Here is a 19,597-nt window from a genome sequence, read left to right as displayed (position 1 = left end):
CTGAAGAAGGAGCCATCCAAGGCAGAAGGAAGATCTGTTCCCCACCAACTAAAAGGCACATCGAGAGTCACCTCTGATGTGGACCAGAACCTACCACTCTGCACCGGAATCTCTGAGAGCTTGAAGAGCAGACCCTGAACGGACCCATCCTGTCCTTGAGTGCCCCCAAGTGGGCTCAGACACCAGCCAAAGCTCAATGTTTTAAGGCACCGAACCACTTGGCTGTGTTCACTGCCCCTTGAACGAAAGGGAAGTGACCGCTGCTGGGTTTTGCTTTCCTCCATCACTTCAAACTTGCTTGCACTACAGACAAGCATAACGCTGCATAATCCCCTAGCTAATCCATCACCTGCTGGGCCCGAAGTAACTGCTCGATGCTGGGACACGATCCAAATCACTTGTGAGTCACATGCCAACTCTAACCAAGGGTTACAACCATGGCTTGACTCAGCTAGCCCTTGAAAGGTTGCCTCTTCGACTTGCACATAGAAGCACCCAAGATCACCAATTCAATGACCATCATCTGCAGCGTTGAACCACTGAAGCATCACTCAATGGCCCACCCTCGCAGCTAAAGCCCGACTCGGCATGGCCAACTGTGAAGCAATCCTTGGACCGCCCCAAACTGCTTCTTGGAGAGCTGCCCTTCTACCTCACCGAACAACCACATTCATCCCTACTCAACGCCTGCTTGCTGCTTGGGCCCAGTTGATCCAATGTGCCATAACTGAGATTGATCCCACTCGCATCATCGTTCGACACTGGGTCTGACTCAGTCAGCCCACCAAGAACTGATTTCAGGTACTGGTGACTCTGACCTACCCCCTCCGTCCGCTTGGACCCTCTAGACTGGTTAGGTCATGATCGCTCCTGTTTTCTCCAACAAAATATCCTTTTTGTGGTTACTGAATTGCTTACCAACCCTGGAGCAATGTTCAGCATGCTATTTTTCCCGTCTGTCGCATCTTCTCTGTTTTTCCTTCGGGTGGGTTTTTGTACAGTGTTTTCTTTTCATTCTATTGCAGATGGTGTGTTTGATTTAAGTATCTACATTTTAATGAACCTTGATTGTACATTCTGTATATTTTGGACTACGATACTGTGTTGTTTGGGTCACTACTGGTTCAATGTCACACCCCTCTAAAGAACATAGCCTTCACTCGGCCTACATCACAACAAAATGTACAGGAGGTATAGCTGTCCCTGTTTTACCATCATGATTGTATTGTATTATCACGTTGTATTTTGTTTTGTAAAAGTGTGAGGTCTGAGTGGCCAATTTTAATCTTAATCATCGTAGCACTCCTGCGGAGCAGAATCCAATTCACAGCGACTTTGGCGTGCTTTTCTTGCCGGCATGGTACCATGCTGGAATCAATGCTGAAATAAGCTGTGCTGTTTCTGCATCTTACCAACACATCTCCTGGCATTTCTCTGAATCCCCATTGGTTTTTACCTTTCATGTAAACAAGGAGGTACCCTGAATTCGGAATTGGTATGGGGTCGATAAGTTTTACATTGAGGTTTCAGGGATTTTCTTCTGCTGGCTCTCCAGGACTAAAGGGGATAGGAACATGCAGTAAAGATGATGCCAGTGCTCCACAGCTGAATGCACTCCCCCGGGGAAGTCTATGCAGACTCTCTTCCATTATAGGAACCTTACACTTGGAGTATAGCAACTAATATATGTCCTCTTAACATGTTTAGGGATCCTATGAAGAACCTGCCCCTGACCATCCCTTGACGCTCCCCTTCCCCTTGGCAGTAGAGACTGGAAGTGTATACTACACCTGGGGACTCTAGGATTGACATCCAGTTCCAGGATTGAGTCACACCTTGAAAGGCTGACAAGCCAAATTAAAAGAACTCAGGTCTGGCCCAAGAAATTCAAGAGATATAAAATGTTAAATACTGATAGGTCTGAACGGGGATCCGCTTAGATAAAATCAACAAGTTCCAAAATAGGGTATCTCCTTGCGGGACACAAGGAAGTTGTGACTCAGGGGCATTGGGAAGGCTTATGACTCTAGGGGCAATCCTGCTTCTGCAGACTCTACAATCAGTTGTTTGTTATTTCTTATCTCAATTCCAAGTGCATTGTATGGCCAAACCATATCAATTCACCTCTGGAGAAGCTAAGATAACGTATATACTGTCATTCTTATTTTTTAACACAGTGTTGAGCAGAACTAACTTACACAAACAGCTCACATGGAATGTCTTAAGTTAAGACATAGGTCCATGGAGTTTGTGGCAGAAGTTGCGACCTTCCAAAAACTACAAGTCACAGCTCAGTGGACTGACATCAGCTTCCAATGCAGGACTGTATTCAGAGCTAAACAGATGTGTTATGTTTATTAGCCAATAGGAACATTAAAATAACTGAGTTAGTTGGTCTTACTCTACAGATTAATCCGCAGTTTCATTTCGGGGTCTGTAATAGCATAATAACATAATGATCAGAATAGACCTCAGGCATGGGTTAAGGTAGCAGGGCTACAATCCCTATAGGAGAAGATAGAGGGGAGCTTTTTCAGATTTGGTTACTCAGTTGAACCCTCATCCTTGCAGAAATAGACAGGAGGAGACAGGGGAACATACGTATGTACTTTAGAAAACCTGACCAATACAGAAAAGGTTACAATGTGGAGGAAAACACTAAAGCTCGACCATGACAAAAGGGCATAGGTCGAAGCTGGAACAATGGCAATCTGTTCCCAATAAGCAACACTTATTTTTAGAGGTTTTCCTGTCCCTCAAGGTGGGCCCCTTAGCTGTAGTAGTATTATTGAATTTGGGGGCTTTTGTGAATTTTAATGTGTAGCTAATCAAGGGATTCCCATGTTGTGTGGCCAGAACCTATACGAGTGAGGGGCGGAGAGTCCTTAATATTTGGGGATGTGTGCAGGGAAACTCAAGCACTCGTTATGGTCTCCCAGGCAGGACATCAGCAGTATGTTTGATTTGCTGTCATCCACTCTTCATGTTTCCCAGTCATATTGCTCCAGAAACACAATTTCTGTGTTGCCTGGAATAAGCAAATTGCAGCATTCTTATAGGAGTGGTGTAAAAAACACTACAGTCCCAAACCTGGCAGAATTTATCAACGTAAAAGGGAAGGCTTGGGAATGGGGGAACCGCGCAATGAGTACACCCCATAATATCAGGAATTTTGAGAGGTCCTCTCAGAGAAGGATGAATAGCATTTACCGCACCACATAGACCATGGCCCTCATTCCAAGGTTGGTGGTAGTCATGGCGCTATTTACACCATGACTGCCACAAATAACAGGTCCGGCACCAGTATAGTTCAATGGGGACTTACCGGTGTAGCCCGACCTTTGCGGGACCGGTAAGTCCCCATTGAAAATGCCATTCCCCATTCTCATTTGAGCCCCCATATGGCTCAATGGGAATGGGGAGGGCACAAATAACGGGCTCACGAATGGCAAGCCTGTTATTTGCACCCTGGTCCCCTAACTGGACCCGTAAGGTACATTTGGTCCACCCTCATTGGTCATTGGTCTCATTGGTCTGACATCATTGGTGCTGCAAACCCAATCAAAAGCAATAATGCTACACGAATTCATGAAAAAAGCGAGCAGGTATGTCAGCAAGGCCAAACAGAAGTACAAGAGAGTTACTGATGGAAAACGCTTTGCAGCACCACAATACCAAAAAGGTGAAGAATAATTGACCTATTTAGGATCCCCTTTTTCTCAAAATTTGCACCACAATTCAGACTATTCAAGATACTGCAGATCACCAATCCAGTCGCAGTACATTTGAAACTGCCAGCACATTAGTATATACACCAGTGTTACATATTGTACAATTCAAACTGCTACAGATTGGCTTATGGGTAGGACAACAATCCTGGTCAGCAATCGAGAACTCCCCATTTTATGAAGTTCAAAGTGTACTGCACACATGGATATCTAGAGGTCAGCTACAATATCCGATAGATTGGAAAGAGAACGGGCCATAAGAACCCTCATGAGTAGAATTTGTGCATGCCCTTGTTGGATCAAGAGATTCCATCAGAAATTCCTAAAGAAACCGAAACGGGGAACAGAAGGATTTTAGAGGGAGGGGGACTTGCTGTCAGGATTCAGGAGAAACGTAAGAAGTGGTGGAAAGTCTGGCCAAGATGGAAGTTGACCAGTCAAATGGACCAAAAGAAGAGATTTTGCTAGGTTCTGCATTATACATGGTAAACGTAAATGACCATACTAAAATGGCCCCCAGATTAAACTTCAGTGGTAAATATGGAGAAAGGACTAGCCTAATTTTGATTGGATAAAACTACAACATTTTGGGGCCAGGTTAAAGAGGTTCTTTGGCAACTTTCTTTGGTGGTTCACTCTTGGAATGTTTGCAGTGTAGTGGATTGAAGGTGAGAAGGGGTCAGAGGAAGATTTAGAGAATTAAAGGTAAAATGAGTGAGGGTCTTATGGAAGAGAGAACATACAAGAGGAGACCAGAAGATTTTTGAAGGGGTAAAGGAGAACATTTGATTTTCAAAAGGATGAACAGAAGAAAGGTAAAGCAGCTTTCCCACTTGAGAAAATTGAGTGTTCCTGGGTAAACCACTTTAAGTCAGCAAGATCCAGTGAAGTGAGCAGGCTGATTCCTTCCGGTCATAACCCTAAACACACAACACGAATAGAAGAAAAGGGAACTTACAATACAAGGAGCATTTGTCACTGAAGTGCTTCAGAGTCACATTGGGGGTCATTCCGAGGTTGGAGGTAAGGAAATACCTGCACCGGTAAGGGTGCCGATGCCGGTAATCCCTTACCTCCATATTCCGAGGTCCCTTTACGGGTCCTTCCTTACCTCCTGCTTTTGGCAGGAGTTAAGTACGGGACCCGCAAAGGTACTTCGGAGGTAATTACGGTACCGTAATTTACGGGGCCGTAATTACCTCCTTCCCCATTCCCATTGAGCCCTATGGGGCAGAAATGGGAATGGGGAAGGGCAAAAGGTGAATGGGGAATTACTGGTCCCTCCAACCCTGGAATGGACCGGTAATTACTCCATTCACCATGCCGGATTTGGGACGGTTTCGGAGGCAACCATGGAGCTAATTACTCCATGGTTAGCTCCAAACCCGGAATGAGGCCCATTATCTCCTCCCACTCTGAGCTCTGCCTACCCAGGGCACTCTGTCAATCTTACCCGCGTGGCCCTTTGCCTGAAATGTGCCACTGCCTCTCACCTGTGTCTCTTTCCTGCACTCCCCTCATCTTCCTTGTCTACTATCCTTCCCGCTGCCTGCAGGACCACAATGGCAGCCACAACCACCTTCTGAGACATAGGGCCTCATTACGACCCTGGCGGTAATCGCCCGTCATTACCGCCATGGCGTAATGAGCGTTTACGCCGTGGGACGATGGCGTAAAGAGCGCCACATTACGACCCATCGCGCACGAGCATTACGCCATGGCGGTAATGCAATTAACGCCATTGCGGAAAAGGCCCCTACCGGCATCGTTAAGCGAGCAAGGTGCACTTCCGCCACCGTAAGTAGCGGCCACCGTAAGTAGCGGCCACCGTAAGTAGCGGCGGCCGTAATTAGCGGCGGCCGTAAAAAGTCGAACCGGAAATAGCGTCATCGCGCCGGAACGGGAAACAGCCCGTCGGCCATCTTGAAAAACACAATCCATCGCCATCCTACCAAACAACACCAGACCCAACCCTGACACCTGTCCCAACCAACCACCCACCCATCCAAGTACCCGAAAATGCCTAAATCTGTGAAAAAGGCATGTGACCGCCAGCGCCAGGAGAGATTCAGCCGGGAGGAACTCTGCATGCTTGCGGAGACCCTGCAAGACAACGCAGGTGTCGTTTTCTCCCCGGACATGACCAGGACAGCGATCGGGAAAAAGAAGGCCATCTGGGCCCTGGTGGCTGAGCGCGTCAGCGCGGTGGGGACCGTACCCCGCACCCCACAGCAGTGCAGGAAGCGCTGGGATGACCTACGCATACGGGTCAGAGCCGTCATCTCAGCAAACCGCAACCTTGCCCTGGGTACCGGCGGAGGGTCGGAATCCCCCCTGAAACTCCAACCGTGGGAGGAGATCTGTGCAACCACGATTGGCATGGAATCCATTGAAGGCGTCGGAGGGATGGAAAGGGGAGCTCCGACATCAGGCGATGAAGGTAGGTGCCTCAAACAAGACATGCCATAGTCACAGCAGTCCAATCATGTGTAGCACAAGGTTGCCCTAGAGTGTAAATGCAACACATATCAACACTGCCCATAGCCACATGCGAGCACCACCCTGCATACACTGCTGGCACCCGCATACCTGCATCCACATTCCACACCAAAAGGAGACAACCTGCATGGCACTGCCTGAAATCTTCCTCATCCACTGACCACAAAAGTGTCAAAAATTTCATTCCAAAGTACGCAGACCCATCAATAACGCCCTCCCTCCTTTGCTCCACCACAGGCACAGATTCACACCCAGAGGACCAGGACACCCCTGTGCCAAAGAGAGCCAAGAAGGCCATCAACAACGGCCCTACACCCTCAACCTCAGCTGCAGTGAGGCAGACCCCACAACAAGCAGGTCCCACTGCAGGCATACCGGAGGTCCCACCGGCAAGCACCCCTGTTGGCAGCAGGCCAGCAGCAGCTGCTCCACCTCCACCACCATTGCCTGCCACAGGAGGCAGGGGGTCAGCGGTCAGCAGCAACATCGGGGAGACAGGTGCAACAGCTGCATGTTCAGACTCGGACATGGAGCACGAGGTCAGAAGCCCCACTGACCTACTACATTCCCCCTGTTTCTCAGACGCCAGCCCCCATGAGGGTCACACACAGGGGCACACAGAGGTAGAGGAGTGGCCATCCACCCCATGCCCTGTCCACACTCCACAGGAGGGGAGCAGCCCCTCCATCACTCCACCAGCACTGGCCATGGGCCAGCACGGCCAGCAGTCCCTCCAGGACATCACTCAACGGCAGCATCAACTGTCCGCAATGCTGGATGAGCATGCCGCGGAATGTGTGGGGGCTAGGTCTAGCATTGAACAGGCCACGGAGACCCTAAGGGCCGAAGTGGCGCAGAGCACTGCCACCCGGAGGGATGCCATGCAGGCCATGTCCAGGGACATCTGTGCAGAACTTGCGGCCTTGCGTCGTGCGGTCACTGGCCTCACCCACAAACGACAGGACGTGCATGCACAGGGGCAGCCAGGGACATCCTCCACTGCCAGTTCTGCGCAGAGCAGCCCCGTGCGACGTTCCGGTTGTAACCTGCGCTCCACAGCCAGGGGTGCCCCGGGGGCCGGGAGAGGGGGCTTGTAACAGCCTGTGGCCACTGTCACAGGCATCTGTTGACACCTAGAGGGTGTGTGTTGGGGTGTGCAGGGGGGAGGTGGGAGGGGGTGTGTTGGGGTGTGCAGGGGGGAGGTGGGAGGGGGTGTGTTGGGGTGTGCAGGGGGGAGGTGGGAGGGGGTGTGTTGGGGTGTGCAGGGGGGAGGTGGGAGGGGGTGTGTTGGGGTGTGCAGGGGGGAGGTGGGAGGGGGTGTGTTGGGGTGTGCAGGGGGGAGGTGGGAGGGGGTGTGACACGACATTTCATGGTTTCAATACCCTTTATTCTTTCAAAAAAAGTAATGTGTGGACATTTTCATTGCGTATGTGTGCTTTATTGGTGTACAGTCCACAGTGTGCATGTCCCAGAGACACACAGTGCCCCAAGTGCAGTCTCCATGTGATAAACACCAGCCGTGTGTGCTAGAAACAGTGGTCGATGATACTTTGGCGCATTGCACGCCCCTCCTGTGCATCGCCTCCTCCATGGGGTGCCGCCCCATCTGCACCCTCCTCATCCTCATCGTCAGGTGGTTGCAGTTCTGCGTCAGGGGGCAGGGGCACATTCCGTCTGACGCACATATTGTGTAGCATGACACATGCCATGACGATCTTTGCCACCTTCTCATGGCCATACAGGAGTGCGCCACCAGACCTGCTGAGGCTTCGGAACCGTGCCTTCAATAGTCCGAATGTCTGCTCTATGACCACACGAGTACGTGTATGTGCACGGTTGAAGTCCTCCTCGTGCTGGTTCTGCGGGTTCCGGACTGGTGTAAGGAGCCACCTCTTCAGGGGATAGCCTGCATCACCTGTATGTAGGCGAGAATGTATGTGTCAGTCATGTTGTCTGATCAGGAACATGATGTTCCGCCATGGCTCGCATCCAACTGTTACTTTGGCTCACTTCTACATGCACTGATTGATTCACACAATGCAACCAGTATATGCTCATGGCTCCCATGGCCTGTTTTGCATGCCATCACCCAATGTATGCTGAGGGGTTGTGTGCATTGTGAGTGCCCATCCGCTGTCTCAGTTCTCTGTGTTACTCACAGCCAGGTGGAGTATGCATCATCCCCCCCCCTTTCTGCCAGGTGGAGTATGCATCATCCCCCCCCCCCTTTCTGCCAGGTGGAGTATGCATACTTGGACTCACCGAGTAGCCAGGATCTTGGGCCTGCATGTCGCTCCATGTAGCGTGGTATTGTGGAGTTCCTCAGGACCATTGAATCATGGGTTGATCCGGGGAATCGGGCACAACAATGTGTGATGATCTTGTTGGAGTCACAGACCATTTGCACGTTGATTGAGTGGAACTGTTTCCGGTTGCGGTACGGTACCTCCATGGCACGTGGAACCACCAATTCCACATGGGTGCAGTCGATGGCACCAATGCAACCGGGTATGCCGGCTAGTGCATGGAAACCCACTTTGGTGTTTGCAATCTCCTGGCCAGTCCGTGGTAATGTGATGTGGTCGTCTGTGTGCTTGAGGAGGGCATCGAGCACTTGGATGAGTGTTCGTTAGAATAATGGTTGTGAAATGCCATGCAGGTGCCCCACTGTGTGCTGGTAGGTGCCTGTGGCCAGGAAGTGGAGTACAGACACTACCTTCAGTAGGGGGGGATGGCGGTTGGACTTTCTATCATGCTGACGATGTCGTTGTGTGTCATGTCTACGATGGCGGTGATGGTGTCCCGGTCCAAACGGTACAGGGTGTGGATCTGCTCAGCAGTGAGGTTGAATGGATTGGCTCTGATGCGTGGGATTGGGGGCTGCCTGCGTGGTGGCACTGGCTGTGCTGGTGGGGCTTGCTGGGCCTGCCTTGCCCTCCTTCTCCTCCTGCGTCTCCTCTGTGCTGCCTGTTGTTGTTGTTGTTGTTGCTGTTGTAGCACATGCATTGCTATCAGGTCCTCCAGCCCCAACATTGCTAGTCGTATTGGCATCATTGTGGAGTGTGACTGGGTGTGGGAAGGGGTGGGGTGTGCTCTTTTTGTGCTTCCCTGAGTCTGTATTGCCTTCACCTGTGCTGTTTCTGTGCACCTGTGGCAGCTGCATTCACTTAACATGGCCCTTTACGGTTGGTTCGCGATGGCGTTATTTGCACCATGGCGGTAAGGTACTTAACGGGCTGGGTGATGGCGTTAGGTGCATGTCCGCTTGGGTCGGCATTTGCGTACCTTTCCGCCATGGCGTTAAGTACGGTGTGGCCGGTCGCGTGCGCGCACCCTTGGCGCAGTTAGCGCCAGCGTTAACTACGATGCCGCTAATGGCATCGTAGTTAACGGTCACGGGTCATGATCGGACCTGGCGGAAAACGATGGCGGTAACCATTTAGCGCCATCGTTTTTCACTTAGCGCCAGGGTCGTAATGAGGCCCATAGTCGCTTTCAGTGGAGCCATTGCTTCAACCAACCAATCCCAGAGGGCCGGCGGAATACGCGGTCATGCTCCTTTTCCTCCTCCCGCGACAATGTCACAGTCAGCCTGATCAGTACCTCCAAGCCTGCCAGGGGCCCCTTTGCAGTATAAAGATCACTGCTTTGTTTATTCACGTATGAGATTGCATCGTTTCTAAACACCTCAGCCTGGAACTTCAAAACTGCTTTTGTCACTTGAAATATCCTGGATTGACTCAGTTAGTGCGGATCACTCCCCAGGCTGGCCGATTACTTCCTAAACAAAGATGTGTTTGCTATTGCTCTCTTTCAGTGTAGTTCAGCCTGCCTGCTTGCCTTTCAGACTTAGCAAGCAAACGTCTCGCAGGTGTAATGCCTGTGGGTCTTCATTATAGAGTCTGAATGAATGGCACCTTTTAAATGACTTCTATAATATTTCTAGTAGACGGCACGCTGACCTGATTAATTTGAATACTACATTTGAAGTGCAGAGCTAATACATGCTTTCGTGTAGGGACTCCTGCAAGATGTAGACCCTGGGCGGCAATGCAGGAACCGGGAACATTTCCCTCTAGGCATTTAAAAGTAATGATACCACTGTGACATGGAGTAAATGAACTGGCGAGCGAAGTCCCACGTTGCACTGCCTCTAATTTCACCCCTCCCTCTACACCCCCTTCCTGCTGCTGTGCGGCCTGGAAATTAGGTCACATCTAAAGATGTTATGCATACAGCACTATGCCGGCCCGGGCACTGTGTAGACGCTGGCAGGCCCCGAAGGTTGGCAGCGAGAATGAGAAGTTACCCTGGGAAGCTGTAATGATGAATCAAATCACAAAGCAAGACCGCCATTGTCCCATAAGGAAAACATGCAGTATTATTTCTATTTCCATTCCATGCCTTGGCTCGAGAAACACATGCAGTGACAGTGTTGCCAAACAATGACCACCGTCTGGAGGATTCCAAGTCAAACTGCCACTGCTACTGCTACTGTCACTGCTCTTGCTCCTTTTTGACAGGAAGTCAAGATATTATGTAGCGAGGTAAAGACAGGTAAGTAAAACTACACAGAGGGCACATGGGAAGGCTTCAATTGTGAGTCTGCCACCTTTGCTCTCATTCCTGCCACTTGGGTGCCCGATTTGGGGTCCACTCCTTATTGGACTTTCATTGTAAACCTTATGACACAGTGTTGTGGTGATTTGCTATCTATAAAGCCATATGTTCCATTTCACTTCCCTTCCAGATCCATTCCAGGTCTTTGGAAGCCAGTATGCTTCTTTATTCAAAAGACTATGTGCTTCCCAGAATTCCCAGCCCTCAGCTTCATCTACACCCTAGCAATAAAGGTTTGGGTGGAGGATAAGGAACACCAGTGGTTGCTAGGTGCTAGCAAGCATCATGCATGAGACATGTGATAAGTGAAACAACTTTAAAAGCCTCAATGCATTTCAGTCCATCCCTGGTCAGTGTTGCAGTGCTCCGGTTTTTGGCCAGTCCCTTTCTGCTTCTTTATTGTTAGGTTCTAGTTCCCAGTCCTTTGTGTCTTGTTCCTGGATCCCTCGATGTGCAATTTAACATGCTTATTAGTGTTTTCCGGTTTCCTGAATTCCCTTTCTGGATTCCTCTGAGTTGCAGTCAGCACTTTTCAGTGCTTTCTGGCTTTCCTTCACCTGTGCAGCCCAGATTGTCTGTGTTCTATATTCCTTTGTTCTTGCCCTGCTCTTCTGTTTAAGCATGATCCTATGGACATCACTCATTGACAAAATTCTTAATTTTGTACCCCTTTTCTTATGTTTCCCCTGCTCCTTTTCCTTGGCTTCCCTTTTGGAGTCTGTTCCTGATTTTCCCTTGCACTTCTCTCTTGGTTGCCAATTGATTGTATGGTGGGGTGTGCTGTGGCGTCCAGCTCCTGTGTGAATGCCTATGTTTTCCTCACTATCCCGTTAGGACTATTCCTCCTTGTCCCTTATCAGGAGTCTTGTGTATTAAGATATTCTACCTTTGATAGCCTTTCTGTGTCCCTGTATGATCAGCAGGGTTGGTGGGCTTTGCTGATAATCCAGCGAGTAGTTCCTCGTGAGTAGTGTCTTTAAGCTTCCTCATGAATACCATCAAGGTCTGTGTTGTCTCACAGACCCTGCCATTGATTGTCCTTTATGTGGATTTAGCGCTGCCTGTACCTATAACAGCAATTGTGGGTGAGGAGCTTGCAGACTTTCCTTGTATTTGTAAGGAGCTTATTATTGTAAGGACCAGTAATCTGGTAAGAGAAAATCTTTTTTTTTAGTAGAAACGTACAGCAGCCCCAAGCCCCCTCAATCCTTTCCAACTGCTCCTCTCTTTTCATGCAAAAGCATTCCATCTAGAACCTCAACTGGCTGGTGATGTAGGACAGCTCTATTGTGGAATGAGTCCTTGAGACCGCAATGACGAGGATGTATGTACGAACAGAGGACATAACCATTCAAGGAACAACAGTGTTTATCTCTATGCAACTGTTAATCTCTGTATTACCCACCTCCTTCGCTTTACGGATGGAGCAAGTAAATGTTGGTAAGGGAGTTGCACACCCCTCACCTACATGTAAACATTTTCTTTGAACATCACAATTTTATCTTTGCACCACTTCTCTCCATTACTCAAAATCACAGTGCTACCTAGGTCTTTCACCACTCTAAGAGGAATGGAATATTTAGCATAACCCTTCTCAACTCTCCTTCCCCTTTTTACCTTCACCAAATACCCTCCTCTATATGCTGTTTTTTCGTGCAATTCTTGTCATCGTATCTCGCTTTAGTCTTCCTTTGCTCATTCTTAATTTTTCCACGCAAAACTTCAACTGGTACTAGATTGCGTGTACACACAAACTTCTTCACCCACCCTGGATGCAATCTAGAGTTGGGCGCCTCTTCCTCAATGCTTCAAATAGCAAAACCCCTGTCACTTTGTGAGGAGCAATCCTATATGGACCACACGCTACATTATGGCACGTTCCCAGTCACCTCCAGAGGCAATCACAATCCTAATTACCTCTATCAAATTCCTGTGAAACCTCTGCAAAGTAGCATTCCCTTTCCGGTTGTACACAGCTGTGGCAGAATGGCTTATCCCAGTATCCTCCAAAAATGTCTGCATTTTCCTGCCCACAAACTTAGGGCTGTTGTCTCAAATGATATTCCTAGGAAAGCCTTCTCTCCAGAATACTGACTCTAGGAATTCTATGACTCTGCGAGAACTAATGTCTCTCATAATGCATATATCCGGCCAACTGGCAAATCAACAATCTCTATTTAACGCTTACCACACATCCGTTTTCAAATATTTGTGTCACGTTGTAGTTGCACATCTTGGGTGTTAGTGTACATGAGTCTTGCTTCCTGAGTGCATGTTGTGTGAAAAAGATTTACTCACTGTGTGATCTTGCGCACATTTCTCTAGCCATATCCTCTCATTAGTCTTTTTAAGATTCAAATAAGGTACTGTAATTGTGAGTTTTACATCTACGTTAAGGCCTACTGGCTGGGCTCCAGAGCATTAGAAACATGAAGTATGCTTAATTGCGCACGTAGGCAGAAGACTAAGGATGGATGAAAATAAATCCCATAGTTCTATCTAAGCAGATGGTGGAATGTATGGGACAATCCACCTTCTGTCATACTCTTGTGTGGTACAAAAATCCCATTGGAAGCCCTTAAACCTTTTCTCATGGTTTGGGCCAATTCGGCCAGGAGAAATGAAATGTAGGCCGGGAGCTTGTACAATTCTGCAATTCAAAGGCCATACTGTACCATGTGCTTCTATTCGAGCCAATCAGAATATGTACAATATGTTGGCTTATTCATTAGCGCAATGTGTGAGGGCAGATTAAGAAATCCACCTCCTCAGCCCCAGCTGGAGATATTTGGCCAATTCCTAATAAAGGCAGGTTGCAGACCAGCTCCCCTTAGATTAAAGTGGTTGTCTCCTTGAACTAAGGATTTTGTTTTCGGCATTGTGCATCGTGCTCACAATGGCCTCTCATTCGTTCTAGGACCCTTAAAGCACACCCTCAACTTTTCTTATGGCCCACTGTTTTGAATCCCAGGTACAGAGACATAGATTGACGTCGGATCATATTCCTTTCAGTTAAATGAAATATGGAATTCTTCAAAGACCTAACAACGATGAACATTTATATGGTGTCTTGGAAACACCAAAAGACTTTTCAGACCAAGTTAGCCTATTGGTTTCTGCTCCACCTCACTTTCGTGGGAGGGAAGGGCAGCAGGGCATTGGTTGGAGACAGTGAATTAAAAGGACATAACTGCATAGCCACCATCCCCTGGGCCGTACTGTTTAGTGGGAGCAGAGCTCCCTTCCCTAAAGAGACAAGAGGGTGGATGCTCTGCAATAACCTATTCTGAGGTGGGTTTTAGTCGGTTTTTCAGAGGAAGCATCAGTTTTGGTTACCCCTTGCCAAGGATTCTTTCCTTTGTTCAAAGGGGATGTAGGGATGCTGTTTGTGAGGACAGGTTTAGAAAGCAATAGCATCCAATAAACATTTAGGTCAAATATATTTCCGGGTTCATGCAAGAAAGCCTCACATGACATAAATGAGAGCAAAAGAGTAACACTTATTTTCTGCTCTTAAGATATGTAATGATATTTGCAGGGGGACTTACATTAGTGGCAGTATTAAAACTTATATTTTGAAGTTCTAGCATGTAGTTGTATATGCAACAGAGACTTGGGATATGGGAGATCTTCTAAGTGTGGGCATTTGGAGGGGACTTTATGGAGACAGCTCGAGGGGTTTCCACGGTGCAGCACTTTCTAGTAAGGAGGCATAAACGGAAGGTAAGTGAATGTCCTTTATTGGCAACCAGCCTGAACCCAGCAGCGCTCAGCCTACACAACACCTCAACACCTCTCAACCATTTTCCAGAATGTGGAACCCTCAAGGAATGTAAACATGGCTCAGAGCAGGAGTGGAATTCAGAACAAGACGGACATTACAACACTTCTCCCCCCCTTCCCCAGAAACACATAAAAGGAAAAATTGCATCTATATCCCACACGGGCGCCCACACATACACACGCGCAAACCCACACAAGCACACACACACACCGCATGAGAAAGGGGAGGGGTAAAACAAGAGCCATTGAACTATGGCCCTCTGGACAAATCTAAAAACAAGAGCTATTGAACTATGGCTCCCAGGATAAAGTCCTTTTACTTAGAGGGAACCTTCCTCTCCCTGACAGGAAGGGCAAAACCTCTGACAGGCTCAGCCGCCCCAGAGACGGCAACCCCATTGTCACCTCCAGAACCGGCAAACCCTTCACTACAGTCAACCACCACGTAGTTGGCAGCGGGGTCAAGTGGGAAATTCAGCATGGAAGGCCCCTCACCCCGCAGAGCATCCATGACCACAGCAACATTCATGTCACCACCAGACCCCCCCACTTCACCACCAGCAGGGACCAACTTGTCCTTATCAACCACCACCACCCGCCTGAGACTCCACCTGGACCCATCATTGAGTTTAACATACCCACGACCACATTTGGTGACTACACGGGGTTGCATATACTTGCTCAATCCCTTAGCTACAAACCTGGGATTCTTGACCTGCACCCAATCACTGACCTTAACCAGCAAGGGATTCCTACGGGCCAATTGCTCATTCAGCAAACGCTGTTGTCCAGCCCGTACACGATTCAAAACTTCTTGCATATCCACCTGCGATTGGACACCACCACCTAGCGCAGGTACTCTCAACTTTGAACCGGGTTTCCTTCCTCGCATCAACTCAAAAGGAGAGTGGCCAGTGAAAACCGAAGGGGTTAGCCTGTACGATTTGAATGACTCCGACAACACCCTCGCCCAGGGAAGACCATTGGCAAGAGCCAGTTGAATAGCCCCTTTGACAAAACGGTTCATGCGCTCGACAAGACCGTTGGCCTGTGGGTTGTACAATGCAGCCTTGTGGTGACGCACACCAAGCCCATCCAAGAACTTTTGCATGTGTCCTGACACGAACTGAGACCCATTGTCAGTCACTAACCCAGCAGGCACGCCTTCCTTGTCGAACACCGCAGAGAGGAGGTCTAAAATGTTCTCAGCTGTAACAGTTGACAAAACAGTGGCCTCGACCCACCTCGACGTATAGTTCATCAAAACCACAACAAACTTCAGATCTCCCCCCAATGTGTCCATGGGCCCCATAATGTCAAGTGCCACCTTGGACCATACTTCACTGGACACCTCCACCAGATAAGCAGGTTGCGGAGAAAGAATTTTACTTTTATCACTTGCGGAAGAAGCCGCACAATCCTTCACTACTGCCTCCACATCAGCATTCATGTGGGGCCACCAATAATCTTCTCTCAGCCTCCTTTTGGTCATGGATCTGCCTACATGTCCTTCGTGTGCCAAACCAACGAGCTTCCCCCTAAGGGAGCAAGGGGGAACTAGCCTCAGACCTCTCGCCACACCCCATGGGCCAACAGACAACTCCTTCCAAACATGACCGTAAGACTTGGACACAGCTGCATCAAGAACACCACTACTGAGCGCCGCCCTCACTTCAATCAACTCGGGATCCACTGCACACTCTGTACTCCACTCACATTCCGACACCGCAGGCGCCAGATTGGCAACCAAGGTGCAATCGTCCCCCACCTCTCCATGGACCTCCTCGATACCACTTGGGCTCGGAAACCGAGACAGGCAATCCGCCACTGCGTTCCTCACTCCCGGTACATACTCCACTTTGAAATTATACTCGGGCATATCTGCCATCCATCTCATGATCCTTGAGGATGCATGAGACAATCCTTTCGTCGTCATGACATGTACTAAGGGTTTGTGGTCGGTACGCAGGGTGTACTCAATACCCCACAAGAAGGTCCTAAAATATTTGGAAGCCCAGACAGCAGCAAGAGCTTCTCTCTCTATGACAGCATACCTACCCTCAGCCTCCCTGAGGACCCTTTGCTCCAACACCGCACCTATGCCGTACTCACTTGCGTCCACAGTTAGGAAGGTTTTCCTGGACGGGGAAAAGGAACTCAAGGATGGGGCTTGACTAATCTCCTCCTTCAACCTGAGGAACTCTGCCTGGCACTGGTCGGACCATGTAAAATGCGCACCCTTCCTCAGTAAGGACCTCATGCCAACCGTCTTATCAGCATACAATGGCACAAATCTGCTGTAGTACTCAGCAAGACCCATGAAGGATCTCAACTGGTCCTTGATTGCTGGGGCCGGAGCATCACTCAATGTCTTCACCAACTCGCTCTTGGGATGAATACCCTTAACGTCCAGGGAATGACCCAAATACGTCACACTCAGAACACCTACTTTACATTTACTGAGTTTAACAGTAAGTCCGCTGGCTTTCAAGACGCTCATCACTTCCAGAACCCTGGCATCATGCTCAACACGAGATGTACCCCACACAAGGATGTCATCTTGGAAACATTCCACACCAGACAGACCTGCTAAAAGTTTATGCATTATCCTCTGAAAAACAGCTGCAGCAGAGGCCAACCCGAAGGGCATCCTACAAAAACGGAATGCCCCAAAGGGAGTAACAAAAGATGTAAGAGGGCACGACTCGACATGTAAATCTATCTGATGATAGGCAGACGACAGGTCAAAGATGGAAAAACAGGAAGCACCACGCACTAAGGAAAGCATTTCATTGATATTGGGCTAAGGATGTCTGTCAACCCATATGCAAGAATTAAGATCCCTGAGATCTACGCACATCCTCATGCCTCCATCACTCTTACGTGCCAAAACCACCGGGGCCAACCATTCTGAACTTTCTACCTCTTCAATGACCCCAGACTCTTTAACTTTGGCAAGCTCTTCCTTTAAGGCATCACGAGCCATAACCGGGACCTTTCTGACTTTGTGGACAACAGGCACTGAACCTTTCTTGAGAACAATCTTGTGGGCAAAGCCTTTCAACTTGCCTAACTTAGAAGTGAAAACCGAGGGGAACTTACTCTCCAGGACTTCCGCCGTAATTCCCACAGGCGATTCAGCACCCCCGTTCTCATCAGATACACTCATGACAGGGACTGGTTTCCCTGGTCTAATCTGCAGCTCTAGGGTGGCCTGCTCGTCCCACCCAGCACAGGGTCACCCTTATGGGCCACATACAACTTTCCCTTGCCCACCCGACCCTCAAACTCTATATTGGCTCCCTCGAACCCTACAACCTTGATGGGTACTCGCCCGTAGGCACATGGATTTATATTGGGTGCAACCAAATATGACACTCTCTTGTGGAACTTGGACTCATACAGCTCGGGGGAAATTATAGTATATGGAGAGCCCGTGTCCACCATCATCTCCAGTGGGACACCATTGACCACGAGCGTCGCCCAAGCTCTCTTCATGCAGCTCCCCACACTAAACAGCGAACCTTCAGACGCTCCACAATCGCTCTTGTCTGAATAACCCATGTACCCCACAATGGACACTTCCTCTGCATCATTACAAGGCTCTACCATGTTCATGGATTCTTTGGTAAACACGCCACTCTGGCACATGCGGGCATAATGCCCCTTGGATTTGCATCTCTTGCACTCCACATTGGAAGCAGGACATTCTTTTGCACCTTCCACGTGGCCACGCCAACCAAATCTCTTGCACTGTTCTCTTGACGAGGGTATCGCCCTGCTATCCTTGTTCTTAGTCTTAGCATCAAGAGTTCTGCGGGGAGTCACTGCATGCACCGCTTCCCCTTTGTCCGCTAACTCCCTAACACTTTTTCTGGACTCTTTAATAGCACAGGCAATCTCAATTACTTTTTCTAGGGGCGCATTCTTTTCTAGCCACAGTCTCTCCCTTATACGTACATCCGAAGTCTTCATCGTAACTTGATCCTGGATATACTCATCAATGGTACCGGTGAATTTGCACGTGGCAATCAAGGTGCGTATGGCAGTCACATAGGCGTCTATGCCCTCACAGGAGCCCTGAGCTCTTGAGAAAAAATGATACCTTTCAAGTACAATGTTCTCTCTCTTGCCAAACCATACTTCCAGCTTTCCTAAAGCTGTCTCATAAGCCAACACTACTCCAGGAACAGCATCACCACCCTCGCTACCTTCTGTAGGGGAAGTGGGAGCAGCATGCACGTTGGCACCAGGGAGATGTCTGAATACTCTGAGACCTTCCGTTTCCAAACAATTTAGCAAGGCTACTTCCTTTTCGTCATCTGTGAACTTGGAGCCACCTGCTGCCCTAAGGTACACCTTGAAGGTGTCCACCCACAAGTCCCATGCAACGGCCGGCTCACCAGGGGTGGCCAAAAACGCTGGGGCGGACGTGCATTGTTGTGCTGCATATTTGGGGGTAAACCAAACTAGAGGACTGTCAACTGCAATCACTTTATTGTACCTCCTTAAGTTTGGTAAAACTAATTCCTGGATGCACAAGTCACTCACAGTTCTTGGGCGGAGAATGGCAGGTGGGTCTATTCGCTCTTGGGCCGGGAAGGCAAAAACAATGCCCCCCTTTAAACGTGCAGCCGGGGTTGCTTGCCGGATGACGAGCTTCCCAGATCCTTCTCCACCCTCTGCCCCTCCTCACCTCTCACAGCAGAAGCAGCGCGCTCAACCCCGACTGAGGAGCGCAGGCTGTGGACATGTAGGCTCCAGTGCAGACTTGCGTAGTGGCCTCTCCTCCGGCAGACGATACGGGGAACAGGTTGCGAGGAGCCAATCCTGGAAGGTTTGTGCAGGCAGCGTCAGCAGGAAGTGATCCTCCCCTTAGCCCTCCTCCTTTCGGCAGGCACAAATCAACATTGCAAGGAGGAGGAACTGAAATAGGACTGAAGACTCGTCTCCCCACGGCTTCCTCC

At 49.2% G+C, this 19,597-nt stretch overlaps 1 protein-coding gene across 4 annotated transcripts in view; it reads right to left on the bottom strand.

Annotated features, from left to right (window-relative positions):
* Positions 1-19,597, bottom strand: part of DOCK3 (dedicator of cytokinesis 3) — a 2,582,899-nt gene that overhangs the window by 1,381,547 nt on the left and 1,181,755 nt on the right. The window lies entirely within an intron of this gene.

Source organism: Ambystoma mexicanum, chromosome 2p (genome assembly GCF_040938575.1).
Source record: "Ambystoma mexicanum isolate Mex_15411 chromosome 2p, UKY_AmexF1_1, whole genome shotgun sequence".
Classification (NCBI taxonomy): Eukaryota; Metazoa; Chordata; class Amphibia; order Caudata; family Ambystomatidae; genus Ambystoma; species Ambystoma mexicanum.
The sequence above is the reverse complement of the archived record's forward strand: the minus strand, read 5'-3'. Positions and strand labels throughout refer to the sequence as shown.